This window comes from Scyliorhinus canicula, chromosome 6 (genome assembly GCF_902713615.1).
Source record: "Scyliorhinus canicula chromosome 6, sScyCan1.1, whole genome shotgun sequence".
Taxonomy (NCBI): Eukaryota; Metazoa; Chordata; class Chondrichthyes; order Carcharhiniformes; family Scyliorhinidae; genus Scyliorhinus; species Scyliorhinus canicula.
In genome coordinates, this window is record NC_052151.1 from 149,649,882 (window position 1) to 149,671,505 (window position 21,624).

At 46.5% G+C, this 21,624-nt stretch overlaps 1 protein-coding gene across 6 annotated transcripts in view; it reads right to left on the reverse strand.

Moving 5' to 3' along the window:
- LOC119967563 (hippocalcin-like protein 1) overlaps positions 1 to 20,822 on the reverse strand; it is an 81,957-nt gene extending 61,135 nt beyond the window's left edge. For 2 of the 6 annotated variants that reach the window (XM_038800263.1, XM_038800262.1), the window contains exons 1-2: positions 20,525 to 20,822; positions 2,505 to 2,562 (exon numbers count right to left, since the gene is read on the reverse strand). The gene's annotated coding sequence lies outside the window, so the exon portion shown is untranslated. Of the gene's footprint in view, positions 1 to 2,504; positions 2,563 to 3,660; positions 3,871 to 20,524 lie in introns of those variants that run through there. The other 4 variants (XM_038800265.1, XM_038800266.1, XM_038800264.1 and 1 more) reach the window with 3 other exon arrangements.
- Between the last annotated feature and the right edge of the window lie 802 nt (positions 20,823 to 21,624).

Sequence of the window (21,624 nt, forward strand, 5' to 3'; positions counted from 1 at the left end):
AACATGTACCATCCACAGACCCAAAATTCATTAGCATCCTACCAACAGGATTTACTGAGAAGGGAAATAGGCAAGCAGCTGGTTGAAGGGCACCAGGGCCAAATTAGGTGCCTTGACAGAGGGGTAAATTTAATTCCTGTCTCAATAACTACCAAGGAGTGGGATAATGCTGCCTGTAACATTCTGGTGGCAACAGTCATGTCCTGCTTATTCAAAAGTTTGCTAAGTAAACAGATTTTGAACCAACGGATTAAACCTCAAGTCAAAGTAAAATTTGCAAAATTAGTAATTCCTAAAGTTAACATTAATTTAACTACTTTTTCCAAAATATAATGGGCTAGATTCTTTGTTCATGAAACTAAGTGTTGGCGCAGGGCAGAATTCGTGGACTTCCATGACAGCAAAACTGGCGCCGAATCGGGACCAATTCAACAACTGTGGAGGGGTTAGCACCAGCACCACGTGGAACACAATCGATTCCAATGAAAACCGGTGAGGAATTTTCTGGGTCAGTGATTGACACTCGAGAGGTTGGCAAACTGCAGCCACAAATACACATTACAATCCCCACACAGAATCATCCCAGCCAACAAGATGGCACTGGTTGTGCTGGAGCGTACCCATACAGCTGTTGTGTCGGCTGGGGCCAGAGGGCACCAAGGGGGGGGGGGGGGCACAAGTTGCAATGCAGTTAAGTCAATTTGGGCAGAGCCAGATCCCACAAACGGCATGTGGTAATGGCCAGCTGTTTTTATTTGAGGCGTTAATTGACTAAAGGGATAAATATTTTGATGAGTGGCTTCAGTGCTTCCTGGAGCAACTGGGTCGCACCTGATTCAGAGCAACTGAATGTGGATATGCCATTTGAAGGATGAAAGATTCATTCAGAAGTGTGTGAGAAGAAAAGAAAAATCACCAAAAAGAGAGATGTTGAAATTATTTGTCCTGCACTCAATCGGGACAAACACAAACAAGAGTGCCAGTTCAAAGGATCACAACAATTGGATAAAATGGGCGCCGATTGGTTGGTTAGCAAAATAACCATGTGGGCAAAGTATTGCCAAGGCGAAATCAATGGGGAACTAAATGCTCTGCAGACACAAAAAAAAGGCACAAGGTATAAACACATTACCACATGTTGTAATGTGGCCATTACTACATTCCTTTAGTTTGCGGAGAACATGCACTTATGAATGTGTTGCTTCCAACAAGTGTAAGTGAGCCATATTATGAGCTTGACTGATCTTAAATTGTTATTAAGTATAGCTATTACTGTAGCAGGATAAGGTTTGTTCAGCAAGTCCCACCCAATCACAATCACATCTGCCAGTAGACGTTTTGTTTTGAGTTTTGCAAGCAGGAGCAGATTGAGTAGGCTGTACTCTGCCGTTACAAACAAACAAACAGCTGGAGGAACAGGTTAAATTCAGCCAATCGTTGGGATATAAGGTCTATACACGAATCAAACACGTACCTCCAGCTGCTCATAAAAGGCAGGGTACAAACTGTACTGAACCAGCCAGACTAGCAAAACCCAAAATAACATGTTTATTGTTAGATGTGATGACGATTGCAATCAAAGGATTGTTCAGCAAGTGCTGAATCAAGAGTATACAACTAATTTGAGATAATTAGCCAAGTTGGTAACGTGGTTCATTTATGCTTCCTAGAAATGACAGGACCAGGCTCTTTGCAAACAAAAGGAATATGCTCAAACTTTGCACCTATTATGAATTGCCTGAGAGCTTGGGTAGCCTATCATCCCCATTGCTTTCTACATGAAAATGCCTCAGCCAGAGTCATCTTGCCAATAAACCCTTGAAGTTGTGATCAGTTTAAAATTTGGCATTCTTTAATTTGTCCTGATGAGTGCACGATGTAAAGCTTCAGCAACATCTCTCTGCTCAACAATAATTCAAAAAATTGTTAGAAGATTTGAACACATTATTCATATCCAAGAATGCTCTTTAAACTCCCTGAACCTTTAGATAATTTAAAGATTATACCATTAATAAGTCCCAAGGTGAGAAGCATCACAAAGCAAAATTTGACAGCAGGCCACGTGAGGTAGCGGGGTGAAGAGATTTGGGGGTGAAGAGATTTGGGGAGGGAATTCCATCACTTGGGGCCTTGTCTGTAAAAGGCATAGCTATCACAAGCTCATAACTTGATAAGATATAACAATAGAATTAGGCCAACTGATCAGAGTTTTCTCCGCCATTCAATCATGGCTGACCTCATCCTGCCTCAACTCCACCGTCCTGTCCGTTCTCCATAACCTTCAACCATCACCAATTAAAAATCTGTCTAACACCTCCTTAAATGGACGCATTGTCCCAGCATCCACCACACTCAATTAAACATTAACAATTCTCTGGAGTCCAGAATTAGAAGAGCGCTGATACTGAAGGATTGAAGTGGTAGCAAACGTAGTTCAAAAGATTCTGCAGTTTAGTTTTGATAGAAGCACTAAAAATGTATCTGCATGGTAAGTGGCATCTTACCTATTGAAGATGACAGACTCTTCTCACCTTTGAAGTTACAGTTTACATTACCATGGTCCTGTCATAAACAAACAAAAATAATATTTATATAATATTACTATTCATATACAGGTTACATTCTTGCTCAATGTGAATTTTTATTGCTGAAACAGTATCTGAAGTGATCTGGAAGTGGATGGACACAGTGGTAACGTCTAGTAATTCAGAGACCCTAATGCTCTAGGAACAGGAGTTCATATCCCAAGGCAGAAGTGCACCCTGAAATGGCTTCAGAAGCCACTCAGTTCCAAGGGCAATTAGGGATGGACAACAAATACTGACTGATCTTGCCAGCGATGTCCACATCCCATTACAGAATAGAGAAAATCTTACATATCTGTCATTTCCTGAATTGGTTCAAGTCTGTTCATCGGAAATTTGGCTAAATATATTTAAGGTTCCAATTTATTTCTGCAGAAACAAATATAGTTGGTGTAGTCAAAGCACCACTTTTTTCAGCCAACATGCTTTCGCTGAGCTATTTTTAGACCGATGGAAGTCCCAGACTGATGAAGGACAATGCAAGTCAGCATTGCCAAATGAAAAGAACAAGAATGTTAAATAAATATGCATTCATGCAAACTATTCTCTCCACTGAATTATTTATATCCCTAGTAATGCACACAAAACCTCCACTTCAGACAGTTGAAGCTTACACCGTGCAAAATTGTACTCTACAAGCCAACAGTAGAACAATAAAAAAGGAAACCTATCGGAAAGAGGACTGCTCAGAAACTGATGCTGGTTAGTAATATACAGAAATATCTGAGCCAACATTTTCCATCGTCTTTAGATGTGGTTTCTATTATGCTCCACCCCAAAGCTCAAAAATGTCGAAGTAGTAATTGGTCTGCAGATAAATCTCAATGCACGTGCAAAACAATTTTCAAAACAGAGCTCTCCCAGAATCAAGCCCAAACACAAACAATGGAAAAGTGAACGCATTATTTCCCTGTAGCACTCCCCCCACCCCCCCCCCCCCCCCCCGCCACACCCCTCCATCTTTTTCTTGACTCATTTTCACCCCGATATCTAACCCATGCCAAGATACTCTCAGATGAGCCAGTTGGCCTCTACTGCCTCACTCAACGGGACAGCACTGAAGATTAAAACTCACAGGAATCCTGACAGGCCTTTATGTATTGCAGGCATAAACCATTTTCAACTAGTTCACAGACGTAGGCATCACTGGAAAGGACAGTGGTTATTATCCATTCTTCTGCCTTCAAAAAAGGTAGTGGCGAGATACTTTCTTGAACTGCTGCAGTCTGCGTGAAGATACTCCCATAGGGCTGATTGGTCTGAAGCAATGCTGTGTTGTAATAATTAATGTGCTGTGGACGGGACTAACAGACTGCGTACAATGAGGAATCCTTTCAGATACACCCATGCATAGCTGTGCAGCAACCTTAAAAGGGATCACAGATTGCAAACCTGCTGTGCACAGTAAAGGGAGCATTAATAGGATTGTGAAGAAAATCCTCTGGTGCACTTGTAAGGCACAAACTGCTGACAATATCGTTGCACAATATATGCTAGATAACTAGCGTCTCCATTTGGAGAACCAATCAGCCAGCTTGATCAACTGAATATTGGCAAGTTGTACCAAATATCAGAATATTGACTCATTCATTCTTGTATCCAAATCAAACAAAATAAATTCTCATTCCAAGCTCAGAGCCCAAGAACAGCAGTCATTGCATGGAGCTAGAATGGCTCAATGTCAGTTTCTATTTTAAAAATTACACAAAAAAAACATACATTGGAGAACTCGACATATAGCAAGATAAAATACCAAACATTTCCTTGACATATAGCAAGATAAAATACCAAACATTTCCTTGAATTCTGCCTTGCAAAGCACATCAGCATGGCGACATTTCTATTCAGTAGAAATCCTTTCTTTTTAGAATTTAAGAAACAAAATTGTATTTGCATTCCTGTCGACACAATTCGCTCCAAAGCCACCATAAAACTTAGCTTCTATATTGCACCAGATAAAAATTTTAAAAATATAACATGTAATACAGAGAATCGAGATAGCCTCAGGTGGGATTAAACAACCAAAGGTGCAAATTCTATGCCAGTTTACAGTAAAATATTTTGCCACACTTCCAACAAGGAGAAGCTTGGTGGCTTTAATAGGTACAAAAGGAACCAAATTTCAAACTTCAGTACTGATGTTCCACACTATTAAGCCTGAAAAGTAGCTAATGATTTTAAATGTTACTCTCGAGTATTATTTTCCGATAGCGGTTTCAAGACTTTATGCTAGGAAACTATTTCCTTATTGGCTACAGGAATAAGCATTTAGCCCAAGATCAACAATTTTCTTCAAAAACAAAATGACAGTTTACATCCAATTCAGTCACATCAATCCCCAACTTACAAAGTATGTCCTTACAACAACTTCTTTCCCAGGAGTGCACAGGAAATTCATCTTTGGACAACTCCAGGTCAACCCTGGAGGGTTGGCAACAGTTATTGGCTTCAAAAATGAATACATTCAAGGAATTCACATTTTCCTGTACTCGTTCACCGACTTCTAAAAACCCGAGATGTAAGAAATCGGGATAATCAATGTGAGCCTCACTTTAAAAAAAAGTGCAACATATTTTTTTAAAAATCTAGATTACTCTTCATTGTTCATCAAGGTAAAAAATGCCAGTGCTGGGGAACAAAATGTTTCTCATTTTCCAATTCAGGCAGTGTCAGCATTACGCACAGTTCAGCGACAGAATGCCTACATTTAAACCTAGGCATGTTTTGCCCATATCCTTGTCATACTCCAATTTCTTACATCTACCATCCTTCTAGCTTAATGATTCTACCACATTTGTGGAGAATGTGGAGAGTTCTGTGCATCAGCCCATGTCTCCTAAAAATAAGTTGATTACCAAGCTCCATTCACTTGGGACCGTTTTAAGCAGAGGGAACTTTCTTCCCCCTCACTTTGGGACGTAATGGACAACAAAGGTCAGTGAGCCATAAACCCATTACACCACACAGTTTCTCTCCATTACCGTTTTAATTTTAACGAGATAAACTGGAAACACTGTTAGAATAGGCATGATTGTTAAACAGTGATACAGAAAAGGATACTGCAAATCAGAGGTAGAATTATTTTTCAAACATTAATCTGAGCCTTAAACCCTCAAATATTAGACTCCGAAATCCTTTTACCCAGCTGTGAAGCAAACTAAACCATCTTGTCTCAAGAAGATGGCACCGAAAAAGGAAAAGTAGATCAAGAAATAAAACATATTGCTTTTCCAAATACAGTGAAGCCTGCAGACACCTAGGGCATTGGCATCAGCAGTTCTCTTTTTTTGCAGGTGTCATTAGTTTAAGGTACTTCATGGTTCGATCGCAAACTGCTCCCCTCATGTAGTAATGTAATTTTTCGATTCAAGACAACCAATGTCTTGACGTCAACCAGATTTTCCCATTAATGCAAATGTTCAATAACAAACCCTGGACGCGATTCTCCGATCGCGGAACAGAGTGTCCGCGCCGTCGTGAAACCGTCGCGTTTCACGATGGCACGAAACGGGCATGGGCACTAGCGATTCTGTTCCCCACAGGGGGCCAGAATGGCGCTGGAGTGGTTCACGCTGCCCCAGCTTTACTTCCTGGTGCGCACTGGGGGGCGCCGCTAACCCACGCATGCGCAGTGGCCTTACTGAATGTTCCAGCCCCGACGCAACATGGCACGGGGGTTCTGGGGCTGGACGCGCAACAAAGTCAGCCGGGGAGGGGGGGGGGGGGGGGGGGGGAAGAGAAAGGAGGCCGGCCGCCGATTGGTGGGCCCCAATCACGGGCCAGACCCCATCGGAGGCCCCCTCTGGGGACGGAGCCCCCCCCCCCCCCCCCCCCCCCCCGCCACAGGCCATCCCCCCTCCCCCCCACACAGGCCACCCCCCCGACCCTGTGGGCAGAGTTCCCGGCGGCGGGACTCTGCTTTTTCCGCGCAGCTGCTCGGTCCATCCGGGCTGGAGAATCAGCAGCCCCGCATCAAACGTACCGGCGCAAATGGCGCTGATTGTCCGCACCTTTGAGAATCGCGCACCAGCGTGGCACGGTTGCACCGATTTTCCAATCCGGCACGTGGCTGGGAGAATCGCGCCCCAAGTTTGCCGGTCTGAGGAGCCATTTCCATAGTTGCAAATTGAAGTAGCCACAGAACTTGCAACCTTGGCTCGAGAGTTCCAACATTTGCTGTCAAACTTCAAGAATGGGTTTGCATGGCAAACACTAAACAGAAAATGTGAAGGTTGCCAAATCAGTGCATGGGAGGGGAGGGGAGGGGAGGGGGAACAATGCAAAATCATGGAGGAACAAGATTCCATTCTGGATTTCGTTATTCCAGCTCTGCTGTTAGAACAAAAGAATCCAGTGAAGCTCAGAGGGGCAGCAAGAACAACCCTACCTCTGGCATCGGTCTCCGTGGCTGAGAAACAAAAGCTGCTGAGATATTGCACTTTGGCACAAGTAATTCCATATATAAAAGACAGAAAAGTAGTGTCGTTACAGAGATTACCCAGACCCTCATTTGAAAAATTATATTTTGTTTTGAATTTGCCACCTCAGGATTGTCTTTCAAGGTTCACGAAGTAAATGGACTTGGCACTTTGCATGGAGGATTTTAAGGAATGCGTTTTCAGGGCTAACGGACGGTGGTTTGACTGGCGAGTTGATGTGCTTTTGCAGAGAGAATGTTTTTTAAGCTTGGGGAGATGAGGTCATTACTAGGTGAAGCCAAGCAATGCAAAGTGGCAATGCCGAAGCTGTGGGGGAGGCAGTTTGGAGAAAGCTATGGAGAGACAGGGGGTGGGATTCTCAGATAATAAGGCAGCGTGAAACGCGACGGCGCATAACTGGCGCGGGCAGGATCGATTCAGGCCCCAAAAAGGGGCCAGCAGCGGGGCCGCAAGAAGCGACGTGGGGCACACCTCTCGGTCTGGAGACCAGCGACACACACACACACACACACACACAGGGCCTCCAGGACCGGAGGTACCAGGTGTTGGTGGTGCCACGGCGCACGTCTCCACACGCACCGCCGTCCCATAGTGCATCTGGTGGACACCGTGCTCCCGAGGGAGGTGGTGGTTCTGGTGCCCGTCCCGGGTACTCCAGCAAGGGAGGTCCCGGAACACACGGACTCACCCCGTTCCATCCCTGGTGCATCTGGTGGGCAGCAGGCAGAGCAGGGTGGCACCACACCATTTGCATGCCCGCCAAGCAGCCTGGCCCATCCAAGCCGGGGCGCCCCAGGAAACGCGCACCAATGGGAACCAATATCTCAGCAGTCTGCCTCCACTCCTGCTGTACCGTCTGGGGAAACACCAAGGCGTGGTGGTAGGGCCCATAAGGCCAAGAAATTAGACACGTTTTAAGTTGGCACGGGTGCAGGGCACAGATTAGTTGTAGAGGCTAGGGCACTTGTATGTGAATGTCATAATCAAAATCACTTACACCAAACCTAGATGCCTCTGTGCTATGTCCGGTGCCTGAGGGGTCGTGAGGGGGGCCGAGTGACACTGGGGGTCGAAGTTCTGTAAACGGTGAGGCCGGGTGTGTTTCTTCACCCCTCCCCTCCCTCCCCCAACACCCGGTTGCCCTCAGCTGCCCCACATGGCCATGTGGAGGAGTGACGCATACAGGGACCACCAAGGTGGAAGGTTCAGATATGGCCATGAGTCAGACATTGTCTAGCGATCCGGAGCTCACATCTCATCGCTGAGCAGGTTGTCATCATTCAACATGGCTCTGATCACACCCGCTGACACAAGCAACTGTGTTAAAATATTCACGATGTGCCGCATTTGCGTGGTGGTGTGGGCGGTAGGGTTGTGTGATGGTGCGGGAAGTGATGGGTGGTACGGTTGTACGTGATCTGTGGTGCAAGTGTCTTGCTCAGCGATGCCCTCCCCCTAGTTAGTGAAATGTGCGGCGATCAACGTGTCGCGTGCTCGCTCTCCTAGCCAGTGTTGTCGTGCAGCCTCCCGGCCATATCCCGCCCCCAGGTCGTGTCTGTGCCCCCGCCTCCATCCTCATCCTCCTCCTCTTGTGCGTCGCCCTCCTCGGGCTGCCCCTGTGCATCCATCTCCAAGACATGGCCCCTCTGTTGGACAATGTTGTGCAACACACAGCAGACCACAACTATGCGCCCGACCCAGTCGGGGTGCTACTGCAGGGCCCCTCTAGAGCGGTCCAGGCACCAGAATCTCATCTTCAGGAGGCCAAAGCACCTCTCCATAACACCCCTGGTCACTGCATGGCCTCATCATAGCAGGTCTGTGCGTTGGTCTGTGGCCTCCGTATAGGTGTCCCAGCCACGACCGCAACGGGTAACCCCTGTTGCCCAGCAACCAGTCCCTCAGCTGGGGAGTGGAGGGGGGGGGGGGGGGGAGCTGTCCCTCGAAAATAGCGGGGATGAAAGAATGAGCCAGTATGAAAGCATCATGCACGCTGCCACGGTATTGGGTGCACACGTGCATAATCTTCATCCGATGATCGCAGACCACCTCAATGTTCATCGAGTAGTTCCCCTTCCTGTTCAGGAAAATGTCTGTATCCGAGGGTGGACGCATGCCGACATGCACCCCATCAATCATCCCCTGGACCACGGCATCCCAGCCACAGATGAATCCCGCTGCCCAGTCAGCCAGGTGTGCGCAGCCCCCTGGAAAATTAATGTATCTGTCGGTGATGTCATACAGGGTGTCGGTGATGGCCGGATGCACCGGTGCACCGATGCCGGCGAGATTCCAGACAGGTCCCCACTCAGCACCTGGAAGGACCCCGTGGAGAAGGAATTGAGGGCAACCGTGACCTTGACGGTCACCGGGATAGCATGGCCTTCCCCTGTTCCATGTGGTGCCAGGTGCGCCATGAGGTGCACCTCATCCCGACACAATCGGAGTCTCCTCCTGCATGCTGCATCCGAAAGGTCCTGGAACGACATGCGGTCCCGATACACTCGAGGCCGCATGGGACACCTCTGGCACCACCACCTGCTCCTCCCCTGCGCCCCATCAGAATCCAATTCAGCGTCCTCCGCATGCCCGATGTGGTGGCCATTGTCACCCTCCACCTCCTCATGCACCTGTCAGGCGGGAGGGCTCTGAGCCGCCTGTGTCAGCGGCGCGGAATGGTTACCTGCAGGGCAGCCGCTCCCGCCATGGCAGCAAACACAGCTGGCTGGTGCGCAAACATGACGAACTACACGAAGGGTGGGGAAGTGGTTGGAAAGGAGAGACAGCAGCAACATGTGTAACGATAGCGCTTCGACACCTCGACAGCCAGGGCCAAGTGAGATACATGGGTTGCCTTCAAACCGCTGCAGACACACATGCAACCTTCACCCTGCCGACAGTATCCGTCCACCACCCACTTCACCCCGTCCCTCCTCATTACGGTGCCACTGGTCTCAGCACATCACCATGACCTGCACTTGGAAGCGCGTCTTCGCCACCATCCTGCCATGGCAGGCCGGCTATCATGTCGCTCCCACGGGTAACCTTGACACCTGCCCCCCCCCCCCCCCACAGCATGGCGCCATCATTTCCCCCACCACCTCCTCCCTTCGCCGCCCCACCACCTCCTCCCTTCGCCGCCCCACCACCACCACCTCCTCCTCCTTCCTCTGCCCCGCCACCATCTCCACCTCCTCCCTCTGCCCCGCCACCATCCCCGCCACCATCCTCTGCCCCGCCACCATCTCCACCTCCTCCCTCTGCCCCGCCACCATCTCCACCTCCTCCCTCTGCCCCGCCACCATCTCCACCTCCTCCCTCTGCCCCGCCACCATCTCCACCTCCTCCCTCTGCCCCGCCACCATCTCCACCTCCTTCCTCCGCCCCGCCACCATCTCCACCTCCTCCCTCTGCCCCGCCACCATCTCCACCCCCTTCCTCTGCCCCGCCACCATCTCCACCTCCTTCCTCTGCCCCGCCACCATCTCCACCTCCTCCCTCTGCCCCGCCACCACCTCCACCTCCTTCCTCTGCCCCGCCACCACCTCCACCTCCTTCCTCTGCCCCGCCACCATCTCCACCTCCTTCCTCTGCCCCGCCACCATCTCCACCTCCTCCCTCTGCCCCGCCACCATCTCCACCTCCTCCCTCTGCCCCGCCACCATCACCACCTCCTTCCTCTGCCCCGCCACCATCTCCACCTCCTTCCTCTGCCCCGCCACCATCTCCACCTCCTTCCTCTGCCCCGCCACCATCTCCACCTCCTTCCTCTGCCCCGCCACCATCGCCACCTCCTTCCTCCGCCCCACCACCACCTCCTTCCTCTGCCCCGCCACCATCTCCACCTCCTTCCTCTGCCCCGCCACCATCTCCACCTCCTCCCTCTGCCCCGCCACCATCTCCACCTCCTTCCTCTGCCCCGCCACCATCTCCACCCCCTTCCTCTGCCCCGCCACCATCTCCACCTCCTTCCTCTGCCCCGCCACCATCTCCACATCCTTCCTCTGCCCCGCCACCATCTCCACCTCCTTCCTCTGCCCCGCCACCATCCCTGCCACCATCCTCTGCCCCGCCACCATCTCCACCTCCTCCCTCTGCCCCGCCATCTCCACCTCCTCCCTCTGCCCCACCACCATCTCCACCTCCTTCCTCTGCCCCGCCACCATCTCCATCTCCTTCCTCTGCCCCGCCACCATCTCCACCTCCACCTCCTTCCTCTGCCCCGCCATCTCCACCTCCTTCCTCTGCCCCGCCACCATCTCTACCTCCTTCCTCTGCCCCGCCATCTCCATCTCCTTCCTCTGCCCCGCCACCATCTCCACCTCCTCCCTCTGCCCCGCCACCATCTCCACCTCCTTCCTCTGCCACACCACCATCTCCACCTCCTCCCTCTGCCCCGCCACCATCTCCACCTCCTTCCTCTGCCCCGCCACCATCACCACCTCCTTCCTCTGCCCCGCCACCATCTCCACCTCCTTCCTCTGCCCCGCCACCATCACCACCTCCTTCCTCTGCCCCGCCACCATCACCACCTCCTTCCTCTGCCCCGCCACCATCTCCACCTCCTCCCTCTGCCACGCCACCATCTCCACCTCCTCCCTCTGCCCCGCCACCATCTCCACCTCCTCCCTCTGCCCCGCCACCATCTCCACCTCCTCCCTCTGCCCCGCCACCATCTCCACCTCCTCCCTCTGCCCCGCCACCATCTCCACCACCTTCCTCTGCCCCGCCACCATCTCCACCTCCTTCCTCTGCCCCGCCACCATCTCCACCTCCTCCCTCTGCCACGCCACCATCTCCACCTCCTCCCTCTGCCCCGCCACCATCTCCACCTCCTTCCTCTGCCCCGCCACCATCTCCACCTCCTTCCTCTGCGCCGCCACCATCTCCACCTCCTCCCTCTGCCCCGCCACCATCTCCACCTCCTTCCTCTGCCCCGCCACCATCACCACCTCCTTCCTCCGCCCCACCACCATCTCCACCTCCTTCCTCTGCCCCGCCACCATCTCCACCTCCTCCCTCTGCCACGCCACCATCTCCACCTCCTCCCTCTGCCCCGCCACCATCTCCACCTCCTTCCTCTGCCCCGCCACCATCTCCACCTCCTTCCTCTGCGCCGCCACCATCTCCACCTCCTCCCTCTGCCCCGCCACCATCTCCACCTCCTTCCTCTGCCCCGCCACCATCACCACCTCCTTCCTCCGCCCCACCACCACCTCCTTCCTCTGCCCCGCCATCATCACCACCTCCTTCACCACCTCCTTCCTCTGCCACGCCACCATCACCAACTCCTTCCTCTGCCCCGCCACCATCTCCACCTCCTTCCTCTGCCCCGCCACCATCACCACCTCCTCCCTCTGCCCCGCCACCATCTCCACCTCCTTCCTCTGCGCCGCCACCATCTCCATCTCCACCTCCTTCCTCCACCCCCCCCCCCGCCCGAGCGTTATGGCATCATTCTCCGAGAACCCTTCCCCCACCCCACCCCCAGCACCAGCCATGGACGCCACCTCCTGCTGCCGACGGTGAGGCCGACCACTCTCCTCCTTCCTCCACATCGTCAGCCAGCATAACTGGCTGACAAATTTATTTACCAGGTGTGAACGGCGACGGCGTGACCTGGGTTCACGTTGTCGGGACTTCGGCCCATCCGGCCTGCTGAATAGCGGGGGGCCCAGAGAATTGCCATACTTCGTACCTCGGGCGATTCTCCGGCTGGCACGGTGCCAACCTCAATGAAGCCGTTCTCGCCCTTTCAGAGAATGGCGGAATGGAGTCAGACCAGGCCGTGTAAAAAAAATGGCACGAACAGCAATTCTCCCATGCGGCGCGTCCCGCCCAGGGGCTTAGACAAAAAGCTTTTGGTAGTAAAGTCTGATCCGGCAACCCTCTTGTGTTTTGGCATTCTTTCCCAGTAGGAAAGGGAGAACAAAAGTAATAATATTTTAAAAGCAAAGCATTCTTGTCTGAAGACTAGTAAATGGCTGAAACAACCGAGTTGAAGCAGCTAATTGAAGATATTCAACAAGAGTCTTAAGGGGTTATAGTAAGAGGCAAATCTGTTCTGTCCCACAAATATCAGTCTCCCTAATTAACCCTGCTAATTTTAAGATGGATAAAGAGATGTACGTTTCTTTTTCTGTTGTTTAATGGGAAATTGAATAGTTGTGTTAAGCGGTAATTGCAAGCTATTCTTTTTCAGGTTGTGAAGTTAAAGGTTTAATATCGTATATAATAAAGGTTTGTTTTAGAAACACCAAAGCCTTATTTTTTCATGCATTCAAGCCTGGAGCAAATCTTTCTTTCCACACAGTCTTAAAATAAACTAAAATATTGGGGTTCCAGTCCAGTACCAACCCATTGTTGGGTCCAGTATGGGATCAAAATAACATTTCACAGTAGTAGCCAACAAATTTCATAATTGGAATTAAAAAGTTTAAAGTATTAACTGATGATTATTGTTGAGGTAACTACCATATATCTACCATACATGTACTCAAATCTTGAGAAATTCCGGCCAAGCCTATATTTTCCTCCTGCTCCCTCAAAGAAAATCCCCTTTTGAGTTAACATCCACTATTTCAAGCCACCAAATTGTTTGCTGCTCACAAATGCATTTAGTTTATTCTCTCACCTGGAAGTAGCTTGCTCTCAAGCTATTGCTCTGTTCATCTAATGTGGTAATATTTAAAAATGTTATCTATGTCCCAACTTCAATCCCAGCTCCCACCGCCGAATTAATCTCCCTGCACCTATCGCACATTGCTGCATCCAATGATAAAAATAGCAAGATTAAGGTCAGGTCAGAAAGTTTCATTTAAAGATGTATACAGTAACTAATGCATAGAAAATTATTATATGGCCTTGCACTACTCAGAAACATTAAAGACTGAATCCCCCACACACTAACGGAAGCTTTATTACTTGGATTCTCAAGGAAGTGCAATCATATTTTGCAAAAGTACCCTCTATAATGCACTATAGATGATTAGGAGATATCCAAGAGTCTAGTTATGACCGTACTGCACTGTGAACAAGGAACATAGAACATAAATATTACAGCGCAGTACAGGCCCTTCGGCCCACGATGTTGCACCGTCCTGTGAAACCCTTCTAAAGTCCCTCTATACTATTCCCTATCGTCCATATGCCTATCCAATGACCATTTGAATGCCCTTAGTCTTGGCGAGTCCACTACTGTTGCAGGCAGGGCATTCCATGCCCTTACTACTCTGAGTAAAGAACCTACCTCTGACATCTGTCCTGTATCTATCTCCCCTCAATTTAAAGCTATGTCCCCTCGTGCTGGACATCACCATCCGAGGAAAAAGGTGCTCGATGTCCACCCTATCTAATCTTGGGAATTGGTTGCGTATTGGGTAAGATGGGAGAAAGAAGATCCTGCTTATTTTCAGCCATACTATACCAAGAAGCATCTATTTGCATTGAATGAATCAGTGTGATCATTCCTATCAACTCAATTTAAAATCAGACTAATTAATTGGAAACGATAAGTAGTTTTTCTATGACGAAGACTACTTGCTATTAAGAGGGTATTGAAGAATATAACTGAACTATCTCATCTTTTCTCTTTACAAAATGCTGACAGCTGTGCTGTGCTTTTTCTGTAATGAGCAAAGATGGACCCAAAGGCAAAAAAATTAAACCCTTTCATCTATTATACAGCTTCAAGTTTCGACCAACCAAGAGATCCAAAGCTACATTTGAAGTTAAATACCAGTGAAATGATCAAAAACCACCAACTTATGCAAAACCGCTTGATATCACCAAATTAGCAGGTATTGAACCAAGTCCAACCATAAATAAACTACTAATTATTACCTTCCACCTGCACATATACTGGTGTCATATCCAATCTCATGCTCAAGACGATGGATAGCTGGGCTTCTTTCAGCACCTCTTTGGCCAGTTTCCAGAAAGTGTCTAGAACCAACTGCTGTAACCAGTCCTGCTCTTGGCTCAGTGCCTTTCGTTAACTGCGTGGCCAAGACTAGGATCTCACTTGATGGGAATTCAAGGACAAGCCTATATTTCATCACTATGCAAATTACATTTGTTTCACATTGCTTGGTTTCACATTATACATCATGCATTTCAGCAGTACAAAAATAGCTTCAACTTGTCAAAATGAAATCTTTGGCAACATTGTATACAAACTGTTAAGATCATTGCACAATGCCCAAATTGTCATGTCCGTATAGAGCACACATCCGATAGATTTTCAGCTGGTTACCTGCTCGCCTAAAGGAAACAGGAAATTATCATTGGGTAGTTTTATGCCAGGGTGGCAAGTAGAAAATACCCAATACCAATATTGGCCAACTAATATCGGTTACTAAACAGACCAAACAAAATAAGAAAGAAATGGGAGGAAAGAGTAAATAGCCCCATCTCCAATATAAAACAAATTTCTAAACTAATTTAGAAGTGGTGATGTTTTCCTTATTGTTACTCGGAATATTACTCATTCAAGTTCTAATGAAACTGGATCATTTGCTGAGGAAGTAGACAATTTTAGAACAGCGGGACACGCTGTGATTTTTAAAGTTATTTTTGCACAAATTGCGTGGGTTTCCTTCCACAGTCCAAAGATGTGCAGGTTAGGTGGATTGGCCATGCTAAATTTCCCCTTGGTGTCCAAAAGGTTAGGTGGGGTTACTGGGTTACAGGGATAGGGTGGAGGTGTGCTTAAGTAGGGTGCCCTTTCGAAGGGCCAGTGCAGACGCGATGTGCCGAATACCCTCCTTCTACACTGAAAATTTGTTGATTCTAATAAGTGTGCATTTATTATTTGTCACTTAGCCTGTGCAATTTCCTTTACAGTACTGAAGGTCATATGCCTCGTGGACTTTTTTCCCTCCTAGAGGATTTGAAGATTGAAAATTCTGCTGCAAACATTCAATCCTGCAGGCCATCATAATTCCAACATGTGACCCAAGAACCTCAGGTCCAAGTGCCTCAGTAAATCAATAAATCTATTTCTTGTGTCTAGCCTATCAGGGTGGGCAATTTATTTTTGCTAAAGGTTTAGTATCGACATCTATACAAGGGCAAAATATATTTTGAGTAGAGACAAATGTCAACAACCAATGAGAAATATAAATGTTACTTTTCAACAGAACCAAGGGTGTCACTTCGTTATTGCAGCATTTACTACGTAAAGTTTCCAATACTAGTGATTTTGGATGCGATCTTCTATTGGAAGGTTTTGATCTCTGCTGTCAGTCAAATACCACCTTGCATAGGAAAACAGGGCAAAAGAAAAAGCTACCACCAGTACATAATGGTCAAAACATCTGGCTGACTCAGAGCAATGTTAGCGAGCTACTCACAGGATAATTTGGCTATAAATTGTCTCTAATGTGGGGAAACCGCAAATTAAAGAGAAATTATATAATCATAATGAGATTTCAGTAACATAATGGATCACGAGATGTAATAGGATGTATTAGCCTTGTGGACTGTAACTTGGCCAACCTAATCATATAATAGAGTGTATTGCAAAGCTATTTCCCCCCACCTCCGCCCAAGGTAAAAATTGATAATGCTGTTAATTAGTATCTTTAAATCCTCAATTCTCACATGCTAATGGTTTAAAGAATCCAAATGGCAGTAGTTTAATTTCAATTGATCATATGAAAATTGAATGTTTGCAAAATCCACATTGAAGCCCAGTTCTAAAAAACGTAAACATTGTCCACTTCTTGGGCACAATTTTAAGTAAAGATTTGAACTTTATTGTAATTTAGTTTGTATATGGATTTTAGGGATAAAAACAGAAAGTGAATAAAGAATTGAGAATAGTTCAATGATTATAATATCTGCGAAATTAAAAAAAGCTTCTTAGCCCAAATCGAGTTGAAGGCACAGATCTGGATACATGTCTGGTTGAGATAATTACTCCCAAAATCCAGTATCCAACATTTAGCTGCCAACCACCATCACACGCAAATCTGTGTACACTTTTATACACAATTTAGGTGATCCTACTTGTTAGGACTGGGCTCAAATTATAGAGCTAGTGACCATTCAATTTTCATACACACAACTGAGAACAAACGACACTGCTGAAGCTAATAGATGCAGATCTTCAAAATGGGTTAAGAATACAAACATTATAAATAAATACCTTGAAAAAAAACGCACCAACTTTGCAATACTCAGGATTAAACAATTAGATTGGCCGAGTTAAAGTCCACAAGGATAGCAAATCTCCAGATCCATTTATATATCTAAAGTCTAATTTTGCAGTTTATTCACAATGATGGCTATTTACAGAAGGTTTGAGTCATGATTTTGCCAAATTTCTCACGTAAATATGGTGTTACTGTGTGAGCAACTGGTTTCAATATTGGGACCAAGGTGGTTAAATAGAAGGAATTCCATAAAGAGGCAAATTCCATACAGTCTGTAGAAACCACTGATAAGCCCATTTTCAAATAGTGCAAAACCTTTACACTGACTACAAGATAAATTGGTTTGTAAAATGAGTGGGCAAGGATCTTGCTTGCATTAAGGCATCTATCGGGTGCTCTTTTCAAGGGCCAGTGCAGATTCGATGGGCCAAATGGCCTCCTTCTGCACTGTAAATTCTATGATTCTATAAATCGCACTTAGCAAAGGTATCAAACTGTATGTGAAGCCATTTGATTATATGCAATCTTTCAGAACACAAGTATCCGATTATACTTCAAAAGTGTTATATTATCGATAGAAAATTAAAACCTTTTCCTTCTAGAACTGGTTGATAAAAGTATTTATTTTCCCTTTAATAGCAGGATATAATGGCTGGATACCTATAAACAGGTCTTTCATTTTTAACATTACATCAGGGACATGGATGTTGCTCACTTGGCTAGCATTTTTATTCCCTACCCTAATTACCCTTGAAAAAATGACAGTGAGTTGTCTTTGTGAACCACCAGTCCATATGGTGTAGGTACACCCAAGTGCTGTTTGGGAGGGAGTTCCAGGATTTTGACCCAGTGACAGTGTGCAGACAATAGGTTTTGGCATTTATTTCCAAGTGAGCTTGGTAGGTAACTGGAGGACAGTGTCAGGATAAGTATGACATCTCAAGTCATCCATTTTATCACAGCGATTAAAAGAGTGATAATTTCTTATTTTAATACGTTCTCTTGTTCCGTCTCTTCACCTCCATCCCCTCCAGCCAAATTGCTCAGTCATACAATCTCCATAAATCAAGGGAGCTGGGTCTCCGTTACTTTTCATTAAAAATGTATAACTAAAAGCATGAACAATTTTTGCTCCACCCATGGCTTCATTTCTTAATATAATGCAGCGTCTTACTCCCTGCAGCCTAGAGAGTAGATTATGCACCTCTAAAAGGAAGAGTAGGAAAAAAATAAACTTGGGTGGAATGAATTGGGGAATTATCCTTTTAAGTGTATGACCTGGACTTAAATTTGGTTTAAACGTGTAGAATTAAAGTCCTCTTCATTAAAAAGTCGAACATAAATTGTGCCAATCTTAGTCGTCCTATTCATCCATTATTAAGGCAAGAGTAGCTGGTCCAGTAAATAGATAAATTCATAAAAGCAAATTACTGCGGATGCAGGAATCTGAAATGAAAGAGAAAATGCTGGAAAATCTCAGTAGGTCTGGCAGCATCTGTAGGGAGAGAAAAGAGCTAACGTTTCGAGTCCGATGACTGTCAAAACTGCAGTCCGGAGGTCGGGGTTTAGTCAGTATAATGTTTGCGCATAATTGACAAAGCTTTAATTTGGTATGAAACGTAACAGACCTGTAACGCTTAGGTGGCCAGAGGATACCAAACATAGGGCATTTACTCTCATACTAACATTCATCTTAATAAGCACAAGTAGTTGCAAATTATGCTTTCAGGAGGTTTTGACAAGAGTTGGAAAACTGGTATTTTAATTAAGTAGTCTCCATTCACATCATCGGACATCCAGGACATACATGCAAAGTGGATATAGCTCATGGAATCACCTCATACATGTTGAATCCAGTAAAACTTAAGTCACCAGAGGATTAACAATCCTATAAATAGGTTTTGAATTAACCAAAGAATGACATTCACATCGCCTTTCAAGACTATCAATCTGCAAATCCTTCCCTTAATGTAATATTGTAAAGTAATGGTGCATATTCATTACGCTAGTACAGTACAGGATGTGCACACGTAGGCATTCATTGCCTGAAGAGGAGCTCCTCACCACATTTAGGTTTTGAGCACTTAAAATGAAGCCAAATATTTGAGCTCCTTAAGTAACATTACTTTCAAAGTGTACCGTGCACTGGTTAACAGCATTGAAAGTGGGCACCTTGGAAGCATTATTTGAATCGGAGGCTCATATCTTTGACTACTCTAATAACTTAAGGAAAGACTACCTTCAATTTATCTCAATCTCAACACTGGATCTAATGCCTGGTTTTGGCTTCCTGAAAGTATAGCGAGGAAACATGCAGCAAAGGCCTGGAACTAGTGCTTCACATATTCTGTCAAAGGCCCACTACACTCAACAAGCTTGGTCAGGATTATTCATCTCATCCGTGGATTATTGCATCGCATCTTGTGCAACCAACGGATAGAAAGTATTTTTAAACTTGTTAATGATATTTCAACAGTTTTAAAGTGTAGCGGCGTAATGCACCTCGAAAAAATAGATTTTCCTTAAGGATTAAGAGCATCGAGTCTGATATTTGATAAGTACAATTACGTGACACCGTTTAGCATAAACTCTCTCAAAAGTAAAATCAGCATCATGTTTTTCTTATCGGGGAAAGTGTCGAGTTTATTGTACACGGTACTTTTTGAGAAGAACCGTGGCTGTGACATCAGTGGGTCACTGCGAAGGACATTGTTGGAGTAATCCTACAAAGCTGGAGCTTTACAAGTTCACATTCCAAAAAATATAAGCATGCACGCCGCTGTTGCAAGGACACGGAAAATACCGCTCGTCAGCGAGCGAGAGAAAAGGGGGATTTCTTTTCCAAGGAGGTATTTAAAACACACGCTCATCCAGCCTCTCCCATCGAGCGACAGGCTGAGTGTTTCTATCATCACACTGGGGGGGGGGGGGGGACGCTCACCCGGTTGTTCCGAAAACAAAATCCCGCCGAAGAGAGGGGGGGCTCTGAAAGCTCACGCCATGTTTCCAATAACGGGGAATCGTTTTAAATCATTCCCTCCGTCCCTTGCAACACAATACAAGCCTCCAAAAAAAACCCAGAACTTTGCGCTATCTTTTTGTTGGGAATCATCTATGCTCCAAAATGACCCGAAACCAAAGAGTGAAGGTGGGTGGGTATTACATGAATGCTTGCTTAACAGCTGCTTGCATTGAGAAGGGAACCCCGACACAATGTGCACTTTGTCCTGGCTGCTCCTGCAGCCTACAGAAGTTGCTGTACTGTTGTTGCTCGCTTTGTAACCCAACTGCGCTCTCTCTCTCTCACACACACATAGAATATATATTCACGCAAAACACTCACCAACTACCCCAGAGGGCTCCTTTCGAGTACCCTTTCCTCCTCACTGTTACTTTGTAGGTCCGGTGATCAGAACTTGCTTTTGAAATAATGTCTTAAAAAAATAGCTAAACAAAAAAAAAGCCCAGCCCAGTTAAAATAGATTTTTAAAAAAAAATGCTTTTTAGTCAATCACAGTGCGATAGGAGGAATTAAAAGCCGGCGATGAATTGCAGTGAGGGAACATCAGTGAGTTGCAGGCACACTTGTCCAGCCCTCCACCTCTTTCCATTTCAAGCTAAAAGATGAGGAGCCGCCGCGCGGCTACCATGTAACTATTTCCATGGGCCAGCCCACCCACTAAAAAAGGGGGGTGCTCAACCTTCAAACACTAAAGTTCGTCCCCTTTTCATTCTGGTGCATTCTCCTACACCCGATACTGTCTTATATTTCTTAATCACCTCCTGTGGAAGGAGAGGAATGCCGCATAATTGAATGTCAAGAAAAATGAAAGCACACGAGCCAGCCAACTCCCCCACCAGCCCTAGTTTTCACTTAGCACATCCCGGCGTGTCAGTGGTTCTCAGAGTGACAGGAAATGAAGCCAGGCCCTGAACTGATCCTTAAATCTACACCAGTTTATTATCTAAATTGACAACTCGCTGTCTTTCTTAGTGGATAATCCATTTAGGTGGGAAAGAAGGTTACATATTTGTTTCCACATCTGACAAACATATTAGCCTTCTTTCTTGCTGCCGCTCTCCTTTCATTGCTACAGGAGAGGCTCCTTAACGGTATTACAGCAGAAGTTTCATTTATCCTATTTTTGGACGAGGTAATTGGATTGTAACTGCTTAGAGTACAGCCTACAGAGGACGTACTTGCGCAATTTGTCAATGGGATATGTGCATTGGTGCATTTCGACCGTGTATAAGTAATTTATTAGAACTGCGATTAAATATTACAGGTACAAAATGTTTCATTATTTAATATCTAAAGTGAGATCATATTTCTTGCAACAACTTATTTTTTATAATCTTTATTGTCACAATATATTAACACTGCAAAGAAATTACTCCAGCACCTGTTCGGGTACTCTGAGGGAGAATTCAGAATGTACAATT